The 15,409-nt window shown below is 45.4% G+C and overlaps 1 protein-coding gene across 4 annotated transcripts in view; it reads right to left on the bottom strand.

The window, feature by feature from the left end:
• The window catches only part of sema6cb (semaphorin 6Cb), a 100,852-nt gene that overhangs the window by 52,922 nt on the left and 32,521 nt on the right, over positions 1-15,409 (bottom strand). For all 4 annotated transcript variants that reach the window (XM_028979078.1, XM_028979077.1, XM_028979075.1 and 1 more), the window contains one exon: positions 1,671-1,843. The gene's annotated coding sequence lies outside the window, so the exon portion shown is untranslated. The remainder of the gene's footprint in view (positions 1-1,670; positions 1,844-15,409) is intronic.

The raw sequence follows: 15,409 nt of genomic DNA on the forward strand, positions 1-15,409 counted from the left end.
TCACAACATTTTGATCAAACAATTAGATTTAAAGAAACCATTAAATATTCTCCCTGCTGAAAAATTCTTCCCAATGTTACACTAAATCCGGTCCTTCATATCGCAACAATCTTTACATTCTGGAAATGTGTCTCCTGTACGCTGCAGCTCTCTGTTATGCAGCTGGGTTATCAGATTCTCTTCCTCTCCTTTCAATGAAGGAGTTGCTCGTCTAACAGTAAAGCCCCCCCCTGGTCCTCAGAAAAGCCAGCCTATGGTCTGTGCAATACCTTCTGAAAGACTCTCATGACATTTCCTCTCCTTTTCCGGGGCTCTGGGGCTACAAGCCAACATCTGTGACTGTGTGTGTGTGGCAAAGGCTCACATCATTGATTGTAATGGGCATGGAGGGAGGAGGAGCAGACCGGATTACACAAGCAGAGCGTGTGTGACTCTGGAAGATCAATTCATGTCAACGCCGTAGCTCTGTGACAACCAGTCCCCTCCCAGCCACCATCTGGCACTTCCCCGTGCCAATTTGTCACAGCACACTGAAGTGTGGCGATGCCCTCGTTTAACATTTGGGGATGGGGAGATATTGAGGCGGGACAAGAAAGGAAAAAGAAAACACTGGGCAGCCTCAGGAAATAATGGTGGGCTGAAGGCAGTTGGTCCTGAGACACACTTTTACATTCCTCCCCACCTACAACAAGTGCTGAACTCAAGTGCCCTTTGGCCAGTGATCAGTGGGCAGGGGTCAACCTGCAAAGCTCAGCTGAAACCATCTTTTTTTTTCTCTGAATGCCCGAAATGCAGAGTAGGATATTACAGATGCTTCAGAACAACAAAGAGAATTTCACACATTCCATTAAGCATTAAATAGAGAAGTGGGGGAAGAATGGAGGCTGCATTCTTTCAGGAGTAGGATACTGACGGAGGTCTAGAAGAATATGCCTCTCTCAGACGCATGCCATTCGGAGTGACAATCGGCCTTTCAGTGAACAGTTGGATGATATTTCATGCTTATCTGCCCATTTAAGCAATGCTCTTTCACAGATTTTTGTATTCCCATGGTGGTCCCTCATGGACATGACACTCTGCTGATCGATTCAACTGAACACCTTTGCTCCTTCCCAGATATGGTCATTACCCAAAACCTTAATATGGTGTGCACCTTTGTCTAGCAGTGGACCAGCGTGGAGCACTGAGGGGTAAAGAACAGCTGTCAATGGCCTTTTGGAAGGAGGACAGGGGGAAAGAAATGATGGTGAATGCCATTTCTATCCTCTGACATTTTGGACACAAACGCAGTCATTTGTAATTATAAAGTAGTCAGGCGACACTTGAAAAAGGTCACTGATATAAGTCATTTTTATTTTATGCCCACAGAGTTGCACCGATGCTGGGATCAGTTGCATTTTGTTTTGACCCACACCATCAGTCAGAGCAGTCAGATATTCACTAGCAGTAGCTAAGTTAGGCTGTGAAGGCCATTGATTCCTGGAATACATCCCCACACAACCGGAAAAAAAGTCTTGGAGCTGAAAACGTTCTTTCATTGAACTTGTTTCGAGTTTCGAGGTTGCATTCATTACTGTGCGAGCCAAATAGACTGACGGAAACCATTTTATGGTTACAGCTGCAGAGGTCTCTAAACTATTTGGCAACAGTGACAGAGACGTGGAACTCACGGTCTGTGTCAGAGGACGCCGCGCTCTGACCCTCCAACACTCGCTGCTGCAAGAATGGGGCCTGCGGTGGCGGTGTTGCTGAGTGCGCAGCAGCAGATGAGGAGTGGGAAGGGAAGGCGGGGGGCTCGAGCCCCACAATCTTGACCAGAATCCTGCACTCCGTCGCCAAGGCCCTGTTGAAAAAAAAAAAGGCTTTTAAACATGCAAGACAATCCAGCTGCATTGCAAATACATGTAGGTTTAATAACCCTGCATAACAAGGGCAGCCACAGCAGGATTCTTGATCTGGCTGCCGACCCATGACTGACAAAAGACACGTAGGGCGCAGCGAGGTGGGGAAAGGAGCGGTGTGGGCAAACGTCCTCGCAGCGTAACCCTGCCCGTTATTTTCCTGTCAAAACACACAGGGCAAACTCAAGCAGCGCAACTGGAAACGCGGCCAGATGTTAGCGGTTCAACGGGGGCGGTACAGATACATACGCGAACTCATTACCCTCCAACAGTCAAGTCTGTCGGAACGGAAAATTTCTAGAACTGTATTTGTCACTGGGCAAGTTGTCGCTGCTCCTGTCTTTCTCAAGAAGCACCAGACTCTTTTCTTCGGGGAGCAGCGACAGATGAACATTTCCAAGGCTGTTTATGCAAGGCAAGCAGTTTCTTCACGAAGGACCAGTGACTAACGGCATCTGGTCGAGGCATCTGCAAACACTCCCACTCACCTCATCCCCTGCCGGCAAGGGGTCATGACTTTGGATCTTCAGCCAATCAGCTGAGAAGGTCCAGTCAGAGCAGAGCACAGGGACAGGAGAAGCGGCCTGGAAACCGAGATGCCTGCAGCAGCTGTTGCAGTGCCGAGGGCTGCTTTCGCGAGTCTGTGGACGAGTGGGCCTTCAGCGGTCAAGGCCAAGAGACACCGGTTTTGCGGTCATGGGAAAGCTAGGCAGAGAGTGATGTCACTAACAGGCCATCAGGACTAAATTACACCCACCTTCCCAGCAACCCTTTCTCTCCCACAAAAGACTTTTTCACCTGTGCTTTCAGCACAGCCAGCTCTGCAGCAAACATTTTTTAAAGGACAAAGCTGAAGTGAATTCAATTTCACCAGGGGCTCAGGAATTGGGAAGGAATTGAATTCTGCTGGTTCCTGACGCACTTGGGAAACAACAAAATGTTTCTCATTCAGTGAGATCCTCATCTTCTGTTTTGGAGTCATTCGGAAATTAAGGTCATCTTAATATGCCACAGGCACAATGTTTTCACTGTACTCCTGTGGAGCGTCATGTAGGACTTCTCAGCACTGGGTGCAACATTCAAAAACAATGAAATTAGGTCATGCAGACATAAAGTGGAGTTTTTAACATACCAGTCAACGGTATTCTAAATGTTTTTAGTGGCCCTAAAGGGTTCTAAAGGGTTGGAGCCTGGAGCCCCAACATCCAAAAGGGAGAAGGGAAATCTGCAGCACAAAGAATCTATCAGAAAGATGGGGCTTTTGTCCTAGTTAGTGGGTCCCATGATGTCCATTTCCTAATTCTTGTTTAATTGATTAAAGGGCCACACAGATTTGTATAAGTGCCTGAGTGATCGAGCACTCTTTTGGCACCCTGCAACCCTCCTCTCTTCTCTTTGCGGCTCTCTTTAACTGCCTCCATTTGCATCCATCGCATGGTCCCTCCAATCCATCTATCCTGCCCCCTCTCTCGGTGTGGGCAGTCAATTGTCTGGTTGCTTGCTAACACACCCTCCCCACTCCATCTAACTGGTAATTTCTTGTAAAAGGCCCTGTAGGCGATGTGCTAGCCGCTCCACTGCAGTGATCAATGGCCCCCGGATGTTCCCACTCGCGGCCCTTCGGCTCCTGAAATGGAATTATTAATAATGCAGGGGTCCGCTGTCATAGCGGCCATTAGGAGAAGAGAAAGCCAAGCCCGCTGCACTGATTGATTACTAATTGGATTAATTGCCATCTTTTGGGGAGGAAAATGAAATGGACTGAATCATCACGTCACAGAGCCTAATGTACTCTACTCTGAGAGAAACACTAGATAATGCTTTCTCTATTAAGTTGAGCTCTACACACAACATCAAAACAGGGCAGCTCTGCACTAGAGGTTTAAAGAAGGAAAAAAACACTGAGCAGTTTCTATGTGTTTGTGCAAAAACAGTCAAAGACTTTTATTCATTGGTTACAATCCCTGAAGGACCAAAGGAAACAAGTGGCAGAAAAAAAACCTCATTGTAATTCATTTAGACATCGGCCCTGCACTTTAGACTAATGTGAATGCACCAATCAAATATGTTAAGGAGTGACATTGAACAGGGTTAAGGAGCAATTAAACATTAGAGGCATTCCACAGATTCAAAGTGTTACCCTCCCATTGGTCTAGGTCAGGGGAGAAAGGGTGTGAGTGGTGGGGCAATACGAGGACGAGGGCAAACTAAAACTCAAGTTTAGAGAAAAGCGAAAATCATTTATCATAGTGACAATTATTTACTGTGATACCAATATCATGGAAAACCACCAAGACGAGGACCCAGGGCGGTGCTGTAAGGGAAGAACACATCTTTCCCTAACATAACCCCCAAGACTTCTGTAATTAGGCTGGCTAACCTGTCCCTCTAAAACATACAAGGGTTGGCAGCCGCCCACTACTCCTAGGATGAACCATGCCCCACTTGACCGTGGACAATCTTCCAGTAGGCCTAGGGCAACGTCAACCCTCATCATCAGAGCTCATCATCAACAGCCCACATGCAATGTCTAGCAGGTGCAGAGGCGCGACACAACACAAAGAAAGTCAGTGCTACTTATTCCTCTAAATTTCTGGCTGTTGTGCAGTGTTCTGTTTTCATTAAAAACAGCCTTATTTCATAATGTCACACTTCTGTGCACCACACTCATCTCTCCGTCTGCTTGGCATACCGACTGGACAGACAAGGCATGCCTTGACATGTGGAAAACACGTAGAATACATGGGGGAAGTTAAGTTAATTTATCCACAGTAAAAGTAGACAAAAATGTATATATAGTAAATACTAAAATATACTAATGCACAACAACATTCATGAAGAAAGTTTAAAATCTAATGATCTTAATGTCACTGCTTATCAAATGGCCAGTGAGCATCTATAGTGAAAGGGAATTATCGATCCATCTCATTTGTCCTCTGGAGGAAACCCCACACCCCCCCCCTTGAATCTCACATACTTCAAAAAAAGGCCCAGCTGGGCACTGAGGCTTAGAGACAGAGCCTCAGAAAATCACTCAACTCAATCTAAACTCACTGATCTCCTCAACTTTCCTTACCCCATCCTATGCGTAAGGCAGCGAGAGAACAGCATGGCGTTCTGTACACCAAGGCAGCATACTGACTCAGTTGTGTGCCTGCCATTATTTAGCCAAGCATCCTCTGAAATGAGGGAAGATTTACTGAATCGTTAGGGCATAAATGATTCATCACAAAAAAATTAATGAGAATCTCCATAATGGTTTCAGTTCAAAATAATCCCAGCTAAGGCTTCAGGAGTGGAATCATTGGTTTATAACTTATATCATGCTGCAATTAGATAAACACCCAAAACATCCAACCTCAATTGATTAAAAATTATAGCAACAACTAAATATGCTATTACCAAAAACCCTAAATTAATGTTTAACGGATGTGTCAATTTTACATCTCATAATCCAGGCATGATATTTGAATAACACTGACTCAGTAGAAGAAAAAGCAGAAGATGTGTTGTACTTTTAGATGTGCTGTACCATTTTAGCCCTTTTCAATTATTGGGGAACCAAAAGAAGCCTAGTGACAAAGAAGGTAATGTGATTTTCGAACTGCTAATCAAAGTGGGAACTCATTAGCTCAATAAAAGAACTTTTGCTTTATTTGACTCCACATCCATTATCCATTAACGAAATCTATAATGTGGATGGGGATAAGAACAAAAGCACTTATTTACAATTGAACAGTCCGCCACCACCGCCAGTGGCACACGCCATGAGGTCTTGTATTAGGGTATTTGAAATTCTGCAATGGCACTTATACCACTTCTGAGAGATGGTCTCTCTCAAGAATTTCGATTGAGTCTTCTTTCTGGGAATTACTTACGCAAAGTGTCTCTTTATCTGAAGTACCTGATGCTATCTTCAGAGTCAGTCCCATCCCAAGGGCAGCTTATTACGTATCCATTGCATGGCTATTACAGAGCTCCAGTGAGGAATAGCCAAAATTTCTCTCTAGCAAACTAAGGGGAGATGTTTCTCTTATCATTCAGACTACAGCATCTTCAATAATGCAGCCTCAAGGCCATTAAAACTAAAAGACACAGTCTCGAAAAAAAGGAGTCTTAGCACAAAGAAGCATTTGGAAGTGGACAGTACTAAACGTCTCACACTAGCGGATAGAACGAATGAAAAAAAGGGAAAAGCCGACTTTTTAGTACACACTGTGTGATGTATATCCAGCTTGAAAAAATTATTCAAAGAAGTGAACACATCTAACAAAAAACAGTTGACATGCTCCACTCAACTTGGACAACTGGACAAGTTGTCAACTGAGTGCTCAACTGGACAGACAATTAGAGATCTAATTTGTCCCTGGCGTTTTAAATGTGCAAAAACTTATTTTGAATCACAAAAAAAGATATTCCTAATTTTGTCCATTTCCAGTCATTCATATGAAAAACTTATATGGTCTCTAAGAATCATCCTTGGTGAGCAGCGGGCAGCCATGACAGGCGCCCGGGGAGCAGTGTGTGGGGATGGTGCTTTGCTCAGTGGCACCTCAGTAGCACCTTGGCGGATCGTGAATCGAACCAGCAACCTTCCTTAACCGCTAGGCCACCACTGCCCCAATTGACTTCAAGATTCTGCTTATCACCTATAAAGCTTTGCATGGCCTTGCTTAAGTTTATCTTAGATACCTGCTAAAGAAGTGAAAAGTGAAAGTGTAGTGATTGTCATTGTGAAACACACCGTGCACACAACATAATGTGTCCTCTGATTACGTGTCTGCTTCCTTACCCACTAGGCCACCACTGCCCCGCTAGGCAACCACAGCTGGCCCAGTGACTGCGACGGTCTACTGTCCCCTGTGCACGCATAGTCATGGCTGAAAGTAAAGCATTTGATAATAGAGCCCCAAATCTTTGGAACAATCTTCCAAGGAGTGTGGTAGGGTGGTAGTAGGCTAGTGGATAACACACTCACCTATGAACCAGAAGACCCACGTTCAAATCCCACTTAGTACCATTGGGCCCATGAGCAAGACACTTTATTGCTCCAGGGGGGACTGTCCCTGTAACTACTGATTGTAAGTTGCTCTGGATAAGGGCGTCTGATAAATGCTATAAATGTAAATGTATGGGAGTCTAAATGTTCTTATTCAGTCTAACCTTTAACAACACTCCCTCACCATTAATAACGCTGTCATAGTTGGTGCCGCCGGAAACGTCAAGTTCTCTGGTCAGTTACTGTCATTTGTTGCTAATTCATCACTAACTCCCTCTTCTCTTTTCTCTAGCCTTCACCATCCACTCCACTGTGAATTGCATATCCTGCCTGGGGAGTTTCCTGGTTTGGAGTGATCACGTGACACGGCCAATCTCCATGGACTGTCCTACTTGGCCCACTGCGGACCCCATCTGAAAGTCACCTGCTGGGACTCTTAACACACTACCAGGATGCTACATCATTATACACAAGTGGACTGCAATAATCTACATATGCTATAATGTTCTGGATTAATTGTATTGTAATCCAGTGCTGATCAGAGGAGGACAGGATCCCCTTGCTGAGTCTAGGTTCCTCTGAAGGTTTTCTTCCTATTAGAGGGAGGTTTTTCATTGCCACTGATGCCTCTGGCTTGCTCATCTGGGGCTTTGAGAACTGTTCTATTGTTAGGTGCTTTGTGACAATGTACATTGTAAAAAGCACCATATAAATAAAGATTGATGGTTGATTCATCAATAAATGCCAAGGCATCCTTTCTAACAAAAGTTTATTTTTTCATTCACCTGCAACAGAAAGACAGATTATAAATATTTGCAGATTTCCTGGAGTTCTGGATGACATAGACTGAATGCATATTCCATTCAGTGGCGGTTTTGCATACAAAAATTCTAAAAAATGCAACAAGTTCCTTTATGTGGGTAGTAGCCTAGTGGTCAGTAAACAAAAAAATCGGGCACTTTTTAAATGTTATGTGAATGTGAAACTGTGTGTAATGCTCCGAGGGCTCCAAACATTTTGAAAGGATATTTCAGTCAAAAAAAGACAGGCAAATCACATATTTTCCCAGTTTGATTAGACACCTGTTCCAAAGTGACATTCCATAACAACAATAGAAATGAACCACAGAAATGAACTGACCATGTTATGTGGCCACTGCAATGATGTCAATATTTCCCTGCATGATGGGGTGGGTAATCATGATAATTCAAATATCCAAACTGATCACTGTATTCCATCTTTCATCAAAGTCTGAATCTGAAAACGTGTTAACACTACAAGAGCTGTAGTGCTAGAGTGTAGAACTAGATTAAAAGAACTAGGTGCTTAAAATATTCAAACAATGTTGCAACCATAATGTGGTAATTCAACTGATTTCAAATGCGTTTCCCACAGCATCCCACATGCCTTCAGAAGCTTGGCTGCATCTTTTTCTTGGTACAGAATGGACATGGCATCCCCGGGCATGCTAAAGAGCCTCTCTCCTCCTGCAGAAAAGCCTCGCTCTCTGTCGTTCCTCGCTCAACTTTGCACCTGCTCTTGCTGGCCCCCCGCCGGCCCTGCGGCCAGCTCCGCTGAAGGCACGCTGAGCTAATTGAAAGCGACCCTGACTCGTCCTTTTCCCAGGCACGCCGGAGAAGCCCCATTGTTTCGGTTCCCCCACCACTACCTCCCTCTGCCAGTTGACAAGTGGCCTTTCAGCAAAGGCCCCAGCTCTGAAGCTCCAGCCCTCCCACATCTCTGCCTGCCTTCTCCTTCCTTGGTGTTCTCCCTGCGTTGCCACAGCGAAGTTGCAATTTGTGTCTGGCAGCATGGAGGTATCCTATATCGGTGCTCACAGTGAGGCTACTGCAGGCTGCAATACTTAATTACCAAGAATAATGAGTGGGGATACCTACAGATTACCTTTTTCAATTGTTTAGAATTAATAAGTAACATACTGAGAATATCACAGAGGTGACAGGCTTAAAAAAACCCTCATTTAATTGCCTTAAAATCTGTAAGTATTCCGTTGGCTGAATTTTGAAAATGTCAGAATAAAGTGAAAAGTCGGATTTCATTTTCTCCATGTGGGTCTGTGGACACACCATGGTTCAGGGCTGCAGAACATAATCTTCTAGCCTTGCTGACCATAAATCACTCTGAAGGTAGCATGTGGCGATGATTGACAACACAGGAGCTCTGGCCTTTATTAAAAAAACACATTAAATATACGGCACAGGCCCCTATTCCCTTCTGTTCTAAAAATATGACCGCCGACATGGCCACCATTTCATTCTGGTTTATTGCATCCAGGTTAGGCAATAGGAGAGCAAAATGAATTATTAACATTGCACAGTCTGCATGTGAAAAGAGCATTTTAAAGAGTGGGGCAGGGGCAACAACTTGCTAGATGGGCAACATGTAATCACCTTGCAACAGAAAAAAATCCAAGCAGCCAGAAAACAACATCAATTAAATGCTCAAGTGTACATGAATAAGTACTCTCAGAACAGAGGCCAAAGAAATTTGATGATTCGAAATATGAATCTTGTGCACATTTTAGCACTAAATTCATTAAATATTAAATTTTTTGATTACCATTTTTTACATAAACTTTTGAGTTTACATTTTTGGTGCAGTGGTTGCCTAACGGTTAAGGAAGCGGCCCCGTAATCAGAAGGTTGCCAGTTCGAATCCCGAGCTGCCAAGGTGCCACCAAGGTGCCACTGAGAAAAGCACCGTCCCCACACACTGCTCCACGTGTGCCTGTCATGGCTGCCCACTGCTCACCAAGGGTGATGGTTAAAAGCAGAGGACACATTTCGTTGTGTGCACTGTGTGTGACAATCACTTCACTTTCACTATATGTGAGCATTACAGCTGCTGTGTATTTGCAAAAATTCAATAGGTTGCAAGACACAAGCTCGCATTCAGAGCAACCATTTTTGGCCATGTCATGTGACTCGGTTCCAATAAGAGCACTGCACTTCATTTTTAATCTCAATACATTTTTACCACACCAAACACAACGGATAGTCACAAACACAACATAAACCGCTTCGGTCTCTGAATCAGCTCCCTCGCTTGTTTTACGACATCTCTCAATCTGAGCACTGCAGACGTCAGACCTTCCACTGCAAAAACAATCTAAAGCGGAGAAAGAGACAGCGAGAGAGCAGTAACCCCAGAGACTCTCACAGCCTGGCGCTGAGGATATTTATCACCTCCTTGACGTCTTCCCTGACTAGACGCCCACCATCACCTGTGTAAATACCAAACATCCTTCCAGAATGGCCCTCGCAGAAATCTGGACGGAGAGCTGGAAGGCCTCTAAGCCACATAGCAGATGCCGAGGCGTTGGGAGATGGCGGGTCCAGCCAGCTCACGTTATCTCCGGTGACAGCCACGAAGAGAGAAGCAGGCAGGTAATCTAGGAATAGAGGTGGTACATTTGTATCTGGGACCCCTATACTGAGGGGATCTCTTCTCCCATCTAAGCCCCGCGCCATGCGTGCCCGTGCATAGATGTGAAGATAATGAGATGTGGTCTCTTAGTCAACAACACTTTTCCTGCAGTCGGGTGCTAATCCGTCCCCTTCTCTGCCGCTCTGTTTTGGCGGAGTCTCCCATCTCAGCAGCCTTCGGTAAACACGCCTCAGAGAGAAAGAGGAAATTCTAGAGCCCCTGAAATCCCCCAAATTTGAGAACTGGCAGCAGGCAGCATGCAGTCCCTGGCTTGCCCAGCTTGAGATGTTATGCAGTCATATGGTTGTCTGGTGTGGCAACTTTGTTTGTTCATATACGTCCACAGATGAGCTCGAATCCAGGCAGACCACCTTCGTTACACCCCCCCTCCCCGAACCCTTCCTCAACTCTCTCACAACCAATCCAGCAACACGCTCCTCCTCACATGCTGCTGTTAAAAAACAATCCACGCCTACAGCTTCTTTCTTTTTCCTATGACGTGCATCACAAACAAAGATGACAGGCAAAGCACGAAGAAATGACGCACCGTCACAGACACCTTGTCGCTGACCTCACTCACTCTACACGCGTGAACAATGGGTTATTGCATGAGGTATTTTGCACTTCAGCAGTGATAATGAAGAACACAATGTCCTTCAGCATTCAGTGGAGAGAAACATGGGTTTGTTTGCATTCATGGCACTGAAGAAAATAAGGAAGCAAGCATTTTATTTTAAAAAATAAAAATCACATTTTATTACAGGGACTTCAGAGGAAAAAAGGTCAAAAAGTCAGCTCCCCTTAGGCCAAACATCTCAAATGGAGGAACCCAGGGTATGGCGGCTGCTCCTCGGCTCATGAACTCGTTTTATTAAAACCCTGTTTGCTGAACAGTTCGTTAGCACTGAAAGATTTTCACTTTCCCCCCCAACTGACTCGTTTTAAAAAAGTAAAAAAAGTCTGTTCTCTCATCACAAAAGCAGCTGCTTAAAAAAAGAGGGGGAAAAAAACGGCGCATAAAGCACAATTAAAATCCTGTCCTCTTTACTGGATTCAATTAAATGAGGCCCGAAAGGGAACCTCTCACCTCAAAAAAATATCTTATTCTGAAACAACAACACAGCCTGGTGTTAAGATCAAATCCAAATCTTGCAAAAAGGAACACTGACCATCACCATCACCATCACCATCACCAACTTTCATGTTGGAGACATAACAAATGAAACTTACTGTGAAACATTTAATTCAGTCAAATCCGTGACTTTCTTCATTTTCATGTACTGAAGAATTTGAGAGTCCAGGCATGAGGCTACGAGTGTTGAGCCTGGAAGTTTATTTCGTCAGAAAAGGAAAACAGGAAGCGGTGGAAATAAACGCCGACTGCGAGTCAGGACACAAACGGCGAGGCCAGTTGAGCTGTGCTGGCAAGTTATTGGGGGCGTGGCCAGCTTTCTCACATTTTTTCTATCGCGGCTGGCCTCTCACGTTTGTTGACTCCTGTACCACAGCACGTTTGGGGTCAGAGGTCACCGGTGGGGGTGAACCCAGGCAGCGGAGCTTATTCGCCACTTGAGCGTCAACTCTGCTGAATGGCAGCGGAGAGACTAAGGTGAGATGTAAGAGCTTTGAAATGATCTTTGACATGACAAACCGTGCATATAAATGGTTTTAATGTTGTGGCTGATTGCTGTATATAGGCCTGTATATAAGTCAAAGGGCTTTGAAAAGTGGGGGCATTTGGCCAGACGTCTCCCCGGCACACCCACAAAGGCTTCTTCGGTCTCAGGACATCCCAGCCGAAATCCATTATAAGCGTCTTATGTTCCAGTGAGTGCTCGCAGGTGAAAAATGAGCAGCAGAGGTAACCCAGAGATCAAGTGTGAAAAAATATCAATACAGCCTGGGCTGCAATAAATCTACCAGCGGTGGTTGTGAAAGCTGACTCTTTCTGCTTTCTTTCTTGTATGTTTTGCTTGCGTGAAATTTTATATCGATGAGGAAACAAACACAGACGGAATTTAAAGTAAACAGACAGGATCACAGCATTCGTTTCCCAGAACTTTTGGCCGATTCTGACAACAAAGTGCTGGAAAAAGTTGACCACCGCATTTAAATAAACAGCAACTGGTACTGTAGTTGCTCCTATGCAGGAAAGGTTCTCGTTAACGCGACCGGGTTATCCAAACACTGAAGTGAAATGAATGGGAGTACTGAGTGAGGCAGCCCACAGCCCTGTCATGGCCTGGCAACGCGGCCGGAAAAAAATGGCGGGTCATGCGCTGCCAGGCAGCCAAACTACAAGCCACTCCGGTCCGCTAATGGGCTCTGGTTTCGGGCCGCCAGGGCCGGCCTGTCTGATGTCCCGGCCAAGAGGCTCCTGTCTCCTTCCATCTCCACCGCTGGAGGAAAAACACAGCGGCCTCCAAGCCAACGGCAATCAGGACAAGGGCACACTTCAGGCCACTCCGAGGCGACCCGGAGGCTGAGGGCACCTGCTGGCCTCAGCTCTTCCAAAGCAATGTGAGAAACACACTCCGCTTTGGTAATCCTCGGATGAGCGAATCCGGTTTATTTTTTTGGAATGCATTCAATGTTTGTATAAAGTGATTAGAAGGATCTGGAACCAGAGGCCTTTTTTTTTTTTTTGAACCAGAAAGGAAAGGCGAAACCACCCTGTTGTGGGACACTTCACATCCCCACGGACTGACTAACACTGACAGGTCAGCTGGACGGCTCGCTGCCAAAAGAAACCCCCAGCTGGGAAAATGGGCACCGGGCGGCACGCACACCGTGACTCCCAGCACAGGAAAACAATTTCCTTTTCAATCTTACACACAACGAGCGGGTCGGCTGGATATTGACCTCATCAAGCGATCAGTTCCCAGCACTAGGTATAGAAACGTAACGGCGGCACCGGCTACCGTCCTGTGCATTCAGCACCCCCCCCAACCCTCTTTTCTTTCCCATTACTCAGCAGGATTGTTTCTATTAGTCCTGCTTGCTCGGGGCGGTGTGTTCGCGATGGTAGAAACAGAGGTTGAAAATCCAACACATGTGTCATCTCACCCTCTTCTCACGCTGCTTGTTAAGTGTGAGAGCAGGACATAAGTTAGGCCGTTTTCTCTTTTCTTTTTTTTTTTTGACCCCCCTTAGGCAATATCACTGCACATTTTCCCAGTTCAGACAGGAAGTGAGGTCGTCGCTCCAGACCAGATGTGCGATTCTCCCAGAACTGCACACACTGTGGAGCTGCTCCTATGTAAAAGCCATTACAGGCGTCCATGTTTTACAGGTAAACGCTGTATGGAAACCGTGACCAGTCCTTCCTGATCACATCACTGTTAGGGGATGTCAGGGAAGCCGTCGCTTTTTTGGTGTTCATTACTTCAATTATCATCACTGTCAATGTCGCGATTCGCAGAAGACGTGTTTTTTTTCGTTCTTGGAGCTGACAACGAGTCTGTCGCTTTGAAAAGAGAAAGAAGGGGAGGTTAAAAAAAAAAAAAAAAAAAAAGCTGCCGGTGCTGTCTGAATAGCGGTGACAGAGAGAGCTCTGTTCTGCTGACGAGCCGCAGGAACCCGGGCGGGCCGCCGCGGAGGCTTATCTGCCAAAACAGCTGGAGCGCTCACCACCTCCCACCGTGATCACACCGTGCCACGCTGATCTCACCCAGGGAGGGAGAAAGAGAGGGGAGGGATCATTCATTACCTCCTCCCACTCCCTTCCCCTGCCCAATACAGCCCTTGTATTGGCTGCTATGGGTATGCAGCCAACTCCCCATCTCCACCACAGACGTTATTCTTCCCAGGATCTTCCCATGAGAATGCTGTTTGAATGAAATCCTATGGGACACTAGTTTTCTCTTATATGTTTCATGATATTTGACAACGTATCTGTAGACTGGGAGTTTGTGGTGCCATGTGCTAGGATCTAAAATCTAAAGAACTGACAGTTTCAGACAGTGTTCAGCTAATTATGGAATGTATTATGCGTGAGAATGTTGCAGTGACATCAGAGATCTGATCCCATTGGCTCAACAGGGAGACACATGCTCCAGCAGCTGCAGGACACTGGACCTGCATTAAGTGAGGGATCTGCACCTAACACGAGCCAGAGGTTTGCAATCCACTAAGTAAGTTGAGGCGCTGCAATGGGATTTGCACCGTAGGATGACATGATAATGTGTTTTAAACCCTAGTGCCATTCATTGTTATTCCACCTGCCTCATGGCCCTGTGGATGCTGGGGACTCGTGCAAACAAACAGCGTTTCACGTAATTTCCCAGAAGAGGAAAATTAACTTATCCCTCAGAGTATGAGAAAATAGAAGGAGATTAAATCATTGCAAAGAGTCTGTTCTGGAAGAAAAAAAAATCAATACATGTATTTATTTCAACACAATATCAATGTTCAGAGCAAAACTGTTTCCCGGCCACCACGGGGAGGCATTTTAAGGTATGAGGAGACGCCTTGTATCTTGAAACGCACTCACTCATGACTGACAAAAAAAAAAAAAAAAGAGAAATGAAACTGCAGGCTTGGTCAGTGTCGGCTCAAACGGTGCGGCAGCTCCTCCATCTGCCATTGTAATGAAATTAGAGTGGCTTGGTCTGATTTATGAAAGCGCCACGTCTCCAAGCGTCTCTTTTACATAAAGGAGAGGCATTGCTGCAGCCTACAATTCATCATCTGACAATATGATGGCTCCATTCATCATAATGCAGGCCAGGGCCTATAAGCAAGCCTGTGCTTTTCACTCCGCCCCTTTTTCGCCCCCACACAAGCTTGGCGAGGAGGCAGGTTTGCTTGATTTGGTAACCTGTATGACCATTGTTTCTCTGTGACTTACCTCTTCTACTTTGGCGAGTAAAAATTCAACAAAACTAAAATGTGTGAATTTAACTCATCTTAATGCAAAAAGCATGACTAGACGTGCATCCTCTCAGGCGAGTGTGAATAATTATTTTATTTATATCATGGAGAAAATCGGATTTCAATTAATTACCAGCAAAATTAATTCCAACTCATTCCACTGATCGACCTGTTTACTCAAAGAGTCTAA

This window comes from Denticeps clupeoides, chromosome 5 (genome assembly GCF_900700375.1).
Source record: "Denticeps clupeoides chromosome 5, fDenClu1.1, whole genome shotgun sequence".
Lineage (NCBI taxonomy): Eukaryota > Metazoa > Chordata > Actinopteri > Clupeiformes > Denticipitidae > Denticeps > Denticeps clupeoides.